General features: G+C 43.5%; 1 protein-coding gene across 4 annotated transcripts in view; it reads right to left on the reverse strand.

Annotated features, from left to right (window-relative positions):
- The window catches only part of Snrk (SNF related kinase), a 42,515-nt gene extending 27,778 nt beyond the window's left edge, over positions 1-14,737 (reverse strand). For 3 of the 4 annotated variants that reach the window (XM_033464977.2, XM_033464976.2, XM_033464974.2), the window contains exon 1: positions 13,741-14,737. The gene's annotated coding sequence lies outside the window, so the exon portion shown is untranslated. Of the gene's footprint in view, positions 1-12,997; positions 13,139-13,740 lie in introns of those variants that run through there. The other variant, XM_033464975.2, reaches the window with a different exon arrangement.
- Positions 14,738-14,970: the final 233 nt, after the last annotated feature.

Below are 14,970 nucleotides of genomic sequence, written 5' to 3' on the forward strand. Positions count from 1 at the left end.
CATGGCGGAACACGCGGGCACGCCTCGCCGAGTAGAAACTATTTTATCGGAGCGTCGCGGTTCTGTAACGTCGAAGATAGATGCATACGCGCGGGCTCAAAAGATTCGCCGAGGGAGAGAGAAAACCGTGCAAATCATTCCGCGGCATTGTGCGCCAGACCCGGACGGAAATTCTTTGAAATAAGAAACGAGCAATAGCACTTCCGGCAACAGATTAGCTGAAATGCGGGCCTTCTCCGGAACAAACCCGTAGCGCGCTCGGGGATTCGCCGCAACCCGAATGCATGTGCCACGTACTTCTCTGCATTGTGCTCAACACTTTCAACGACTTATCGGTCATGCACCCTACGATTGACACATTTTGAAAATTATAATATAACCCTCGGAGAATTTTTGCTTAGGATTTTTCTCCGATTTCTTCAGACAATAATGAAATAAAGGTATCATCAACTTTTCTTAATGCACAGTTTTCTTTGCGTTCTTTTAATTTAGTACATAAAGATTGAGAACTATTCTATGAAAATTTGCATAAAGCAAAAGTATCTTTCTCTAAGCAGAAGATTTCTCGCGGCAAGATAAAGGTATAATTAACATTTTTTAATATACAGGTTTCTCTGCCTCTTCCAATTCCGTACAAATGCATAGAAGTGCATAAAAATTGAAAACTACTTCATTAAAGGCCGTATAAAGTAAACGCTTCCTTTTCCAAGCAGAAGATTTCTTGCAACAATTAACTTCTTTCCATTTCTCCAACTTCGTGCACGCAATGAATGCATCAAGATTGACCATAACATCCGCGCGACTTTCTCAATTTTTTAACACTTTGGCTATTGCGTCACCCATATATGGGTGATGAAATGATTTGCTCAGATTTGAAAATTAATTTCTACGATAATCTATTATATTTTTCCCAACATTCTTTTTTATGATCCACAAAACGTAGGAATTTTGAGAGAAAATAATTGGTGTCGTACAACACAACTTACCAATCTTAATTTGATTAAATAAAGTACTTTAATTCCATGCAATTTTGGGGGTTGTTGAAGCGGCAGTCAAAGTATAAACGGAGCCGCTACAGCTAAGATCTCAACTCCCCGGGCTCGTACACGGTCGAATCGGTAAAAATTGTCCCCGCCAATTGCGCCCAGCTTTTCTCGAATGATTCATTCCGCTCGATCCGTAACACGTCTAGTTAAACCCGGCATGAATCACTATGTCCGCGCAGAGTCGCATTCCTTCGCGAGCCGACGATACGAGTAGAAATTTTATAGTGTTGATGGGCGTGTATCGAGAGTGGCTACTAGCATTTCTCAGAAAAACCGAGGCAACAGTCATTCGCCAGAGTGACAGTCAGCGCGGTATCAATCGCGATATTTTAATCGGTGAGTCGTCCCGCGCTCGGATCGGCCTACGGTTTGCAATCGTGTTCGAATTGGAGGAAGTCGCCATGTTACAACGTGCTGACACGCACTGGAAACAGATAATCGGGGACCCGAGGTAAATTGGATTTGGGTACGTGGCGGAGATGGCTAATCCGACCGTGTCGGCGGAATCACACGTAGGATTATCGAAAGTAATTCAATTAGGATTCGTAGACTATTTCGCCGCAAGGATGCGCTACCTCACCCCCCTCACCCCGCGATCGGTCACGAATTTCGCCAAATAAGATCGCGACGAAGTTACGGTTCCCGACGATACGTCGGCCGAATGCGCAGTCAGCTGAACCGTTTCGTGGCAATAATGCCGTTGCTGAATAGGAACGCGGATCTTCGCACCGCATACGTGCAACTGGCTAATGATTTATAGCTTCACCTGTGTACCAGATGCACCGCCGTTGTGTAACGAGTGGCGTAGCGCGATCGCTTGTCGAACCGGTCGAAATCATCGTTTTTTAATGCTACGCGAACAGCAACATTTCGATTAAAATTTCATTCGACGAGTCTTTCGAATGCAGTAAATTCTTCGAATAAAATTGTATTTGACTGATAATATCGAATAAATTCGTCGAATAACGTTTCGAATAAATTCTACGAATAGAATTGTATTCGTTATTCGAGTAAAATATGCCCAACTCTGCTGGAAATGAACGTTGATGCTCGAAATTGCACGCTGAAGGATTCGAAAAATCGTGTTTCATTCTTGCGAAAAAACAATACGGTGGTAATTATCGAGCCCAATTAGCGGAAGAAGCAAATTAGATTCGTATCTCGGAGCTAGCTTTCTCCGGGAATGTTCAACTTCCATTATAAGAACGACTCTTTCGAATATTCACACCGAAGATACCGCATGGTCAAAGTCACCGCTAACGAACGATCATTATATGATAATTGTATGTGTACTTATTATAAACGTGCAAGAGTAATAAATTGCCATGAAAGCACATTTATGTCTGACGTGATTGTAGACCCTGAAGTCTAAAGTGAGCCATTATAACGCCTCTGCGAGTTCCAATGTTAAGCTATTGTACCAGATCATCCCAGAAGTTGTGTTAAATATTTCGCCTCTTTCCTGTGTCTAACGCTGGAACTACTGAGACCATAACGTGACTTATTAGTCACAATCTTTTATAACAATGACAAGATCGAATTCATTTAAACTCCGTACGATTTCTCTTATAATATGCGATTAATCATTTAGCTGCTTTCGACGAGTCATAAAAGAATGACAATATTTTCTGTCACGACGAACGCACTCTTTATGCGTAAAAAGTAGTTACAGTGTGCTGTTTAAATTGCAATTTCAATGAAAACTGAAAGATATTCTATCAAGACGTCTTGAATTTTTGAAGGCCAAACCGAAATAAAACAAACGAATAAAGAAATATAAATAATTATTATGGAAATACCGTGTACATATATAGCGTGAACGGAGTGTTATAATAAAGTATTTAAATCAAGAAGTTTATTTAAAAACTTCTGATACAAACATTTTTACATTCTCACACAAACGATCTCGTTTCTCGTATCGTCAGGTTTGCCATAAAATCCTGCAATTTTCCTTTCGCATCACGTACAAGGATAAATATTATGAATACGCAGAATCAACAACATTCTTGCACCGTGCTATCGAAGAAACCTCGCGCTACCGTACCGTGATCTTTCATCACGACTTGAAACACGTGACGAAACACTTGGTGCAAAAGCTACGTTTTCTTCTGCCACTTGAAAAATTCGATCTCGCGCATCTGTTCGATAAGAAGAGCCAGAGGTTCGAGCCCGATTACTTTCTCGAACTGCTATCCCCTGTTAAACGAACCGAGGATGTTTCAGCCCGGTGGCCCAGTTTAAACGAGAGCGGATCGGATTCTGCGACGACACGGTAAATTGATTTCCAGATCTCTCGATTAGTCAGAAATAGACCGGGGTGCGCGGGTAATCCGGACTCGGAGACGGGCAAAAAAATTTCATTAGCCAATAATTTCACCGGGGAAGACGAGTTTCCCCGGCGGAGAGCGCTGACATTACAGGAAAGGTCGTCCGCTCGAAAGCCAGAGAAAGATAGTGGCCGCGTGTCTTCGGATTTCATCCGCACCGATATCCTCGCGAAATGCCAACGACTCGCCTGTAATAAGCAAGCGAAATGACCGAAGCACTGACCGGCTAATGAATTTAATCGCCGAGGCGCGTCGAGTATTGTCCCTCAGCTTGTAAACAAAAATGGACAATTTGGGAAGCGGTGATACGATTATTCGAGCCCAGCGGCTCGTTTTTATAGTCGACGATTGTCAACAACTATAACAACGAGCCCCCAGGCTCGAATAATCGTATCTCCGCTTCCCAAATTGTCCATTTTTGTTTACAAGCTGAGGGACAATACGATTATTCGAGCCTAGGGGCTCATTTTTATAGTTGTTGACAATCGTCGACTATATAAAAATGAGCCCCTAGGCTCGAATAATCGTATTGTCCCTACGCTTGTAAACAAAAATAGGCTCTCGAATAATAGTATCTCCTCTTCCGAAATTGTCCGTTTTTGTATACAAGCTGAGGGACAATTGGAGAGAATTTACTGTATATGGGCGTTCGGAACAAATATCGTGACTTCTAAACGGCTTAATTTTTAAGGATACAAATATGCATTGATTCTCATAAAAAAACATTCAATTAGAATATTCTAATAATCTTCTAACATTCAATCATAAAGACATTCAATTACCTCAAAACAATTAAGATGATTTGAGCATCCAACTGAATAAACAGTTTATGTACTGTTTACTGTTGCAATTTATTGTTACATGATTATTGATCAATTTTTGTTGAAAACATAGTTTTACAGCTTTAGCGGGAACGGGTAAAAAATCCTACCAAATTATTTGTGCGTGTGTATGAATTTCGCGGATAAAACAATTAAAAGTAGAATATATTATATCTTTATTCAGTTGAATTATTCAGTGTAAAATACTGTTTTGTGAAACTGAGAACTTCAATTTTTGTTCAGCTGGTTAGTTTAGACACCTCTATTTGTTTTCCTTGTAACAAAATGAAAGTAACTGTTTTCTAGAACATATATTTGCTTTCCTCTCCAAGCCGGTTTGCTTTTCAGAGAAAAACTCGGTTAGAATCAGGCTATCTTGTTTATTAGTTAAACAAAAGTATTATATACCATTGATAAAATGATCCATTGTTCAATTTGTGATTATTACGTAATAACAACGTCAGATACGAAATGCGTGTGTAAAAATTGTAATACTGCATCGTTTAAGTGAATTCGAATCGATAAAATAAGCGCTGACAAAAAATGTATGAAATCCGAAACGATGCGAACGTGGAGCACATGATGCTGTTATTTCGTTTTCTTTTTATAGCAATCGTAGCAGCGCTTACAACCGCACTTACGGTCTCCTAGATACGATTAAACAGCGAAGGTGCTCAAAGAATAAAACCGATTTCTTTTTTATACACGCACTGGGCGCCGATAATAAACAAGCGAAATGACCGATGCGCTGACCGGCCGATGAATTAATTACCCAGTCGCGTCAACGCGAACTGCGCCTCGCGAGAGCGCACACGCGTTCTCCGGTTTATCGTCGATTGCGTACCGCGACCGTGATAACGCTGATCGTCGTGCCGTCGAGGATGCAAACTCCAATCGCGGAAAAAAAGCTGGTCGCCACGATAAACGTATATTGTGTCGCGGTTTATGTAGAACGCAATATTACACGCGCTTCGCACGGATTATCGGCGCCCCGATGCATTCGATGGGTCTCGTCGATTTTTACGATCGCTCGACCGTTTTATCGTCGTCCTGCGAGGATCGAGTTAAACGATGCTCGCACGTGTAATGCCAGAAATGGATATGGGAACGATGTCAAACGATTTTCTGATTCATGCGTGACCCTTATGGCGAGAATATGTGGTCGCGACGGACCAATGATCGCCGAGCCTAAAAAATCTGAACATTCGATGGATCTTTATTTATTTACTTAATAAACGGGAAAACCCTTTGGAGTAGGCGTTGCGGAGTCATTCGCAGGTAAATAAAGCGCAAAGCAATTGCTGTTTGAAACGATTAAACGGGGAGAAAGTGCCAAACGCTTCAGAATAATTTTGAAGTATAATTTTTCAGAATAATTTTAATTTCGTGGATGTCCCTTCACAGTAAACCTATCAGGCGCATGAAATTATGGAAGACTTCTTTTTAATACTCCGTACAATCTTTTATTATAACATATGCTTGATTAGAGAAGTTTCTGTAAAAAAATTCTCATAAAAACAATTTTATGATTTCAAGAACTGTAAAAGTAATAATTCGGTGCTAGTAATTTTGACTGGTTTGATAGTACCAGTGTTAACAAATGATTAAATAATTTTTTTCCAAGCCTATGTTATAATAAAAATGATGAAGAGTCTAGGTAAATTCAGTATTACTCTTATAAAGCAACACATGCTAGTCACTTTTTGTGGTTGGTAGGTCTAGTATTGATTAAACCAACGTGGTAATTTAGCCTTACAAATATAGACACTCGATGTGTTTTATAGGATCCATTTTACTTAGGACGACCGATTTGTTATTTGAGAGGAGTTCTTCTTTGCCAGAGAAAAATGATGAAATTCAAAAGCCAAGTGGAAAACAGTTTTATACGATTCCTGATTTGTAGATGTTCCTTACGTGAACCAACGATTTTTATGCAAGATAAAAATTGCAACGAAGATGCGTCAAACAGAAATTTCTCCTTTTTAAAATAACTTCAGTGAGTCATTTCATACGCACACGTCCTTAAATTCTTATAATATTTCTTATCTTTTAAATTTCACCTACGTAAATCCATAAAATGCGCAGTCTAGTGATCACTTACTCCGAACAATGTAGGCGTTCGATGGTTTAAAAGATCGATCTTGTGACAGGAAGTTAGGAGACCGCCCCAGGACAGTCGATCGGTTATTTAAGAAGAGTTCTTGGCAGAGAAAAATGGTTTCATTCGAACGCCAAACCGTGGAACGATTGTAGTGGCTCGGACAAGTCCAACGTTCGGATCGATCTCGCCGGGATGAAAATGAATCCAAAATCAGTGGTCCCGCGTAATGCCGACTAGAGAGCCAAGAATAATATTTCCCCAAGCCATCAGAAATGCAGTAAAAGCGGCAGATTCCCCGACCCCTAGACTGCAATGAGAGACATTCCGCCGATCGGAAATTGGAGCGCAGCTATGCATCTTTCCAACAGTAATGGAGCGAAAAAGCATTATGTCATGACGTGAACATAGATCATTCTACTGTGCACGGCAATTCGAGTAAGCGAGCGTTTCTCGCTAGAGAGAATATGTAAAGTATTTGCGCGATTGAAACGCGTTTCGTTTCCTTTGTGCTCGAACTGGAAGAGTACAACGCTCCTAATTGCCGCGGACTCGACTCTTCCTAGTCGCAAGCTGCTCCCCGTGCAATCCCATAAATAGCTTCAAAATAAGGTGAGCAACCTCGTGAAATGCATCCGCGTGGGACCAACTATCAAAACAACTTGTAACTTTAATCGGAACTTTCTCCCGCGTCTTGTAAACTTAACGGCCTGACGTGGAAGCGCTGCTGAACAAGTTCTCCCCAGAAATTGAAAAATAACGTTAGGAAATGCTAGGTGCAAATTGGACGCAAGACTTGGCGAATTGAAGGTTCGAAGGAGATCGTGGCACTCTTGGTAAAAGAAAGGGGAGACTTTTGTACATGTTCCGGAAGACAGGAAGAATTTCACTTTCTGGTCAGCGCTTCTACTCTAAAAAGTTTCTAACAGTTGCACTCACTTTTTAGCGGACAACTAGATCTGGACCCGGTGCCAAAGTACATTAAACGAATGTTTTTAGAGAGTCAACATTTTACATGTTACTACCCTTATAAAATTTTTCGAAACTCGAAGTTTTTCAAGTTAATTTTGTAGAAATTATATGTACTAAGTCCTTATTGGAAATTGGGCTATTAAATAAAACATTGTGGAATACTTTCCAATACAATTATGATTTTGTTTTAAAGAACGAATAAAGCACGTATTTACTGGAAGTTCCAGGGTGACCAGTCAAAGCGAACCCCTCGCCTTGCATTCACAGATCCTGTCGATGCTAATATAGGGTATTCATAAAACAGCATTCCATATTTATACGGTATATAAGGCACATTGTGCCGAGTGAAAAAGCCTTAGTAAACATAAGTCGAAAAGTCAAACGTTTCTGAGAAACGTTTCTGTTTGCTAGTATCATGATTGACATACTTGCTTCCATCGCATGCAATAGTTTACTTCAAGTGTTTAGAAATTGCGTTCTGGATGTCCCCATTCAATTGTTGACAATAGATTTCATCGAGAATCAGTCAGTTGTGAATCGACGATTGTGGATCTTACTAGTATTACACAGTTCCATGAATATTACACAGTTATTATCAATCATCATGCTAGCGAACAAAAAGGTTTATACCTCAGAAACGGTTGACCTTTCGACCTACTTTTACTAAGGCTTTTTTACTCAATACAGTGTGTCCTAGACAACCTTGAATGCTTTCTTTTTGAACACCCTGTACAAACAGCCGATATAAAGACCCGATAGAGAGCTACAAAGTAACATTGCCCTAGGAAAAGGCAAGGAAATAATATAGAAGATCATTTTTGTATATTTATCGGATAAATTTTCCAACTTGGAAAATTCTAATTAAAGGAAAAGACGAAGTTATCCAACTTCTGTTTCTTGCAAACGACGTATAACATTTCCGTTCGATCATGGCACAGTGCCTCGGTTAAAAAAAATCGAGATTTTCGCATGTGGTATGAATTTAATGTCCGAGGCTAGCAAACCATAATTTTACATGTCGTGTACGATTTCGGCTCCGACTAACTCTTCTCCTCCCTCTTCTAAAGTCGAAGAAACGCGGTGAGAAAATTTGTAAGTGCTAAACGGTGTAACAGTTCTCTTACCAAAAAGCTTCCCTGCCTTGCCCACTCCGTAGCCAGGTCGTTCAGGAAAGCTACCCTCATTCTTCAAGACGACGGTATGGCCTCGGCTCGCCTGCCGTGCATAAATATCCCTAACTATCTAAACATGTGTCAATGAATGCATCCCGTCGGACACAGCTTCGCGTCGCTAGCCACCATCTGGGGTTCGTCCGTTGACGGAACCACGCCTTGAACTCCTACGTCGAATCCCTGGCTACGTCAAACCCCTGACCCTACCATAAATTAACTGAAAGCTGAGCAGTAGTATCTTCGAGTTTCCATAAAAGCAAGCTTGAAAATAGGCATATAAAAATTTGTTCGAAACACGAAACTTCGAGAATTCAATTTTGGGGGTTATGTCAAGGTTATGAGCAGTAGTATCTTCGAGTTTCCATAAAAGCAAGCTTGAAAATAGGCATATAAAAATTTGTTCGAAACACGAAACTTCGAGAATTCAATTTTGGGGGTTATGTCAAGGTTATGAGCAGTAGTATCTTCGAGTTTCCATAAAAGCAAGCTTGAAAATAGGCATATAAAAATTTGTTCGAAACACGAAACTTCGAGAATTCAATTTTGGGGGTTATGTCAAGGTTATGAGCAGTAGTATCTTCGAGTTTCCATAAAAGCAAGTTTTGAAAATAGGCATATAAAAATTTGTTCGAAACACGAAACTTCGACAAATCAATTTTGGGGGTTTCCAGTCTCTTGTGCAGCGTCGAGGTTATGTCAAGGTTATGAGCAGTAGTATCTTCGAGTTTCCATAAAAGCAAGCTTGAAAATAGGCATATAAAAATTTGTTCGAAACACGAAACTTCGAGAATTCAATTTTGGGGGTTATGTCAAGGTTATGAGCAGTAGTATCTTCGAGTTTCCATAAAAGCAAGTTTTGAAAATAGGCATATAAAAATTTGTTCGAAACACGAAACTTCGACAAATCAATTTTGGGGGTTTCCAGTCTCTTGTGCAGCGTCGAGGTTATGTCAAGGTTATGAGCAGTAGTATCTTCGAGTTTCCATAAAAGCAAGCTTGAAAATAGGCATATAAAAATTTGTTCGAAACACGAAACTTCGACAATTCAATTTTGGGGGTTTCCAGTCTCTTGTGCAGCGTCGAGGTTATGTCAAGGTTATGAGCAGTAGTATCTTCGAGTTTCCATAAAAGCAAGCTTGAAAATAGGCATATAAAAATTTGTTTGAAACACGAAACTTCGAGAATTCAATTTTGAGGGTTTCCAGTCTCCTGTGCAGCGTCGAGGTTATGTCAAGGTTATGAGTAGTAGTATCTTCGAGTGTTTCCATAAAAGCAAGCTTGAAAATAGGCATATAAAAATTTGGTCGAAACACGAAACTTCGAGAATTCAATTTTAGGGGTTTCTAGTCTCCTGTGCAGCGTCGAGGCGACAGAAGGAAAAGGCGACGATTGCGCGTAGTTTCTCAATCGTCCGAAAGGAAGAGAGGCCCTCTGTGATACGCACAGGTCCCGAGGAGCTTCGATTTCGGGGGCGATAACCCAGGGTAATGCGTAATGTAAACGCACCGGGCACGAGTGCGTAACAGGTAGCGACCGCGTACCGTTACCAGCAGATTCCTCGAGGCTTCGACACGCGGAAACTCTGCGGGTCGGCGAGGGTGGGGTTACTCTCGCCTCGGACCTCGGGGCTAATTAGCGGGGCGATTAGAAGCGTCCGAGCGGGTGCGGCCGGCGACCAAGTGCACGCGTGCATTCCACGATAACCGAGGTGCGAAAATGCGGGAGGGGAGTGAACAAGGACGTTCGGAGACGGCGACTGTGTAATCTGCACGATGGTGCACCGTGCCGCCGCGCCGTTTTTAGTCGCCTCGCGCTCTTTTCTCCGCCGCCTCCTTCCGTCGCTTTGACCCCTTTCTCTGACGACGGTAAACGAACGTGACGTAACGAGGCATTAACATTTCAGTGGTTCGTTAACCCGCCGATCGAAGCATCGAGGGCCCCTTTTCTGCTTTTGTTCCGTTCACGTGGACGAGCGATTGTCCTTGGGTCCACTTCCGGTCAAGTGGCTCCCCGTGGTTCCCGAGGATTCGACCAGTGTCGTAATTAACTTGCGGACTAACGCCCCGTAGGGTCCCGTAGGATCGATTGTTATTTGCTGAATTTCACCGATAATCCGTCACAGCGGTCACCCCGTTCAGTTTGTTGCGTTTTGAGTGTCCTGATATGTGCCGTTTATTTTGAAAGTGGCATAAGTCACTTTGTTTTTAAGACGATATATTTAAGGGTTTGCGTTTTAACAAGTTTAAACATATGGATGCTAACTTTCGAGATTTACTTGTATTTGTTATCTCAGGATACTGATATTTTTCTCGGTATAAATAATTTCGTATAAACATTAAAAAATCACCACTTTTCATTACGCTAAAGTGACTTATGCCAGTTTCAAAATAAACGGCTCATATATGATATTCAGTATTTTATAATTGGTAATTTCTATGCCTATGCATTCGCCAATGCAGATTCTATGGAAACAAAGAATAGCTTCCTTTGACCGAACAAAACTATGCGTTTCAAAGAGAGTTCGAAATATTTCAAAGGCTCGCGAGTACGTACAGAACGGACACTTTTCGGTGAATCGTGTCGCCGAGAGGCAAGAACCGGTTCCGCATCTCGTTAAATATTAATGCGATTAATTATCCGCACGGAAGACCAAGCTTGGTGCATTCTGTAACCCATTGCCCGAGGAACCAGTCATCGGACGACCTTAGCATTGAAATATTCGCGGAGCGTGAGGCGCTCTAACTTGTTCGTTACTCGAATACAACGATATCATTTCGCTCGGCGCCTCCAGGCCGCGCTCGACTTCGTGTCTCGATTTGCATCCTTTCCAGCGCGGACTGTTAAAACGCTACAATTCGATGGCAAACTCTTGGACACGGTTTATTTATGCGCGGCCAGGCTCGCTAGGAACGGAACCGCCGTTTTTTTGCGAGCGCGCAAATAAAACAGAGGCCGGCATTTCAATGATAATGAATTAGACTTGCAAAATAAAGCGACGTAATTGTGCCATTCAGAAGGCATGCTTCGGCCGAAGATCAGGGGAGGGGGAGAGGTTGGACCCGCGTTCCTCGACACGGTTGCTCCTGCTACTTTGTGCCAGTTTCCGAGGCACGCAGGTGTGCGGTGGTGGGTCGAATATTTTCACCGAACTGCGACTTCGTTTTCAAACACCATTAACACGTTGAATGCCACGTCGGTTTTACAGGAATTGTCCGTGGCGCCACGATGAATTTTCTTTTACGTGATACATATAATGTTGAAATATTATCTGCAATAGATAAGTTACAGTGTATAACGATGTTTGACATATTAATTGCGACAAGGGGTCACTGTTTGAATTGACGATGGTAATAATACCAAATTTTAGATATTGACATTTGTTTGAAATTATATATATTTCTATCAATTTGGGCGCGCCGGTCACCGGTGGCCTCCATGGCGTCACCGGCGATCCCCGTGGCATTCAACGTGTTAATAGGGAACGTTGAAACATCCAGCGACCTGAATGGAAGTTCGGAACACTCGATATTTGTCCTCGTTAGATTACGCAACCACTAATCAGCTAATTTTTCTTGCCGGCGGACTACTTCTTCGTGGAAAAACTTCGCTGTCGGCGGTGAAAACGACCTGACTTGCACCAACGCGTTACCGAAGGATGTTTCGATCAATTTTTTCACCTGCAATTCGTCTCTTGTAACTAACTTTTCAACGCGGACAGAATGCGGAAAGTCTGACTAACCTTTGCGAGGATAAATGTTGCCATATCGACGACAACAAATATTTCCTACAAATATTCGAGAAGAATAAGTTTTCGAAATTGCCGCGAAAACATAAATACAGAAGCGATCGAAAATGAAAAAACTCACCGTCCTTAATCACGCTCGAGGTTCGTTTTTTCTTGTAACTTTAACAACGCGGCAAAAACTACCGCGTGACAGCCTCTCCTCATCAACACTTCTCTATCGACGGATCATTCCGCATAAATGAATAAATCAGACAACTTCTGGCTATTCTAATCCAGCTATCGTGGGAAACCATCGAATCCTGGGAAAGTTCGCTCGTCCATTTGTCTATCTCTCAAGCACGACCCAAGGTCGTGTTAGGTTATGTACCCGCAAGAAGTAAATATGGCGGAAGCTGTCTTACAAGAACGAAGGATATATCTTTCCTTGCTGTGCAACTTGCGCCCTGAACGACTCGCGATCTTGTCATCTGGTTCGGGCTGACCGCCTCGAATCGCGCAGGGTAGGTCCGGAATGTTTATAAACGAATCACGTATCGGCCGATAGTTAAAGACCTGTCAGCGGCACGCGCGACGCTCGCTAAAATTCCGACAGCCTTGCGGATACGTCAAACACAAGCGTACCGCGGTGTCCACGCTTGTGTATAAACGGATCATTACCTCTTAAAGTTTTATAGCCGCGAACAAAACGCTTGTACAGAGGCGGTATGCGGTACGAGGTGGCAGACATTTCATGCTATCGTTCCAGGAGATACAACGGGCAATTTTCAGGTTCTAAATGGAACTAAATATGGAGACAATAAATTGTGAAATACGCACTTGTGCTGTCTAGGTTGGGTCATCGAGTGCCGCGTGTGGAGCTATCAATGGCCGAACCTCTTGTACAAAACATTCCCAACCAGCGAGTTTACGTTGCACCGAAAACGAATAGCACAGTGGTGCTGGATCTGTGTGACCAATTGCTTACCTCTTATTTAATTGTTCATTTTTCGATGACAAAATTGAATGGGTCTTATTCGATAAGCAGAAAGTTTATTATACCCGAACACGAACCAATAACACAGCAATTGGTCACTCCGCCAGTAACTGCCTCCAGTACCGCTGCAAGATAATATTTACTCCCTCGTATCGCGTAACGCATTCTTGTAAACGTTTTAGCGTGCCCAGAAAACTTTAAGAAGCAGTAGTGGTCCATTCACACTTGAGCACGAACACACGCATACAGTATGACCACCTGAAAAAAAAGAGAGGAAACGAAGAACCACAGCAGAATCAAGAAAATCCGACGGTCGATTTACGTGCAGGAATACCGCAAGGCGGAGAGTAGAGATCGGTGGAAAGCGAGTGAGAGAGAAGAAGATAGGGAACATCGCAAGAGAGGGAGGGTGAGCGAGCAAGAGAGAGAGAGAGAGAGGGAAAGAGAAAGAGGGGGAAGGGAAGAGCGAGAGACGGCCAGAGTGGGAGTGGATACACAAAGAAGACAGGAAGAGAAACGTCAGGAGCCATTTTTACAGGAGAGTCCACTAAACCGTTGGAATCGAATTGGAAATGATTCGACTTACCGGTTACCCCGCTAGACAGACGAATCCAGCGAGCAGCTGACTTTCCCTCCCGTCCGATCGACTGTCATTTGTGACACAGGTTCATACGCGTGCCCGAACGCCGCGACGATTGATGCCGCGGCACCTGGGACCGTTGCTCGGCCGATTTTCTCTGGTCGGCGTGTGCTGTTTCGTCCCCGACGCACGAAAACGGCACCGGACCCGTCGGCAACGACGGATGCCAGCTGCAAACAAACTTTCCGACGGCGACCACGAACCACGTCGGACCGTCGTTGATTGCCACTCTCCGCGCACGCACTCACGGCAATGGGATGTATGTTTACACGGCACCGCACTGTCTCTTTCTCGCACTCCCGTCCCTAGACCACGGTGTGCTCGTCCTCCACCGAGGGACTCTTTGGCACCCTTCTTCGGCTGTGGATCTCTTACGAGCGTTCTCTCTTCTGGTTTCGGTACCCCGCCCACCCGTAGACCCTCTGACCCCTTCGATCCGGTCGCAAGAGGAAAAGGAAGATTTCCCTGCTCCTTCCTCGACGAACTGCCCCGACACACTTCTAGCTTCTTCTCGCTCCTGCCGTGTTCCGTTCCTCCGCCCCCCTCTCACTCTCTTCGCGACTCCCCTCTGTTTCTCTCTTACTAGTTCTAGAACACTATCCCCGTTTGTCGCACTCTAACCCCCAGGTCGTCTATCTCGCTTCGACTCGTCCCGTAGCTCGTCTATCGCACCGTCTCTCGGCTAGGCCCCGTCGTCGTCTCGCCTTGTCCTCTTCCACCGCGTTCCACGGACCCGGGCGACCGTTCCAATTCTCGCGCACAACCACGCACGCTCTCCACCGACCGATCGCTCGCGACCGGTGCTCGTACACTTGCCGAATCGTATTTTCTTCGCAGCCGATTAGATAAAAACTGACGGACACCGCGAGCGTCGACGACAGACGCGCTCGCGACACCGTGACACGGGAAAGCTGGGGAAACGGACTCAACGGACTCGAGCTGCCAGCTACCTGCGCCGCCGCTAACGACGACACCGTGGCGCCATCTGCGACCGCGTGCCGTGCACTACCAGCGACACGAGGCGGCGCGAAGTTCGAATTTGAAACGTTTGCTTTCGATCCGTCGTGCACCGGTCGCTGATTTCTTTCCGGTGATGTGTGCTCGATATTTTTAGACGGTTATTAGGAAATCTGTAGTTGGCGTTTATTGGAGTTTATGATACGTTGCTTTGAAGGG

Source organism: Megalopta genalis, chromosome 12 (assembly GCF_051020955.1).
Source record: "Megalopta genalis isolate 19385.01 chromosome 12, iyMegGena1_principal, whole genome shotgun sequence".
Classification (NCBI taxonomy): domain Eukaryota; kingdom Metazoa; phylum Arthropoda; class Insecta; order Hymenoptera; family Halictidae; genus Megalopta; species Megalopta genalis.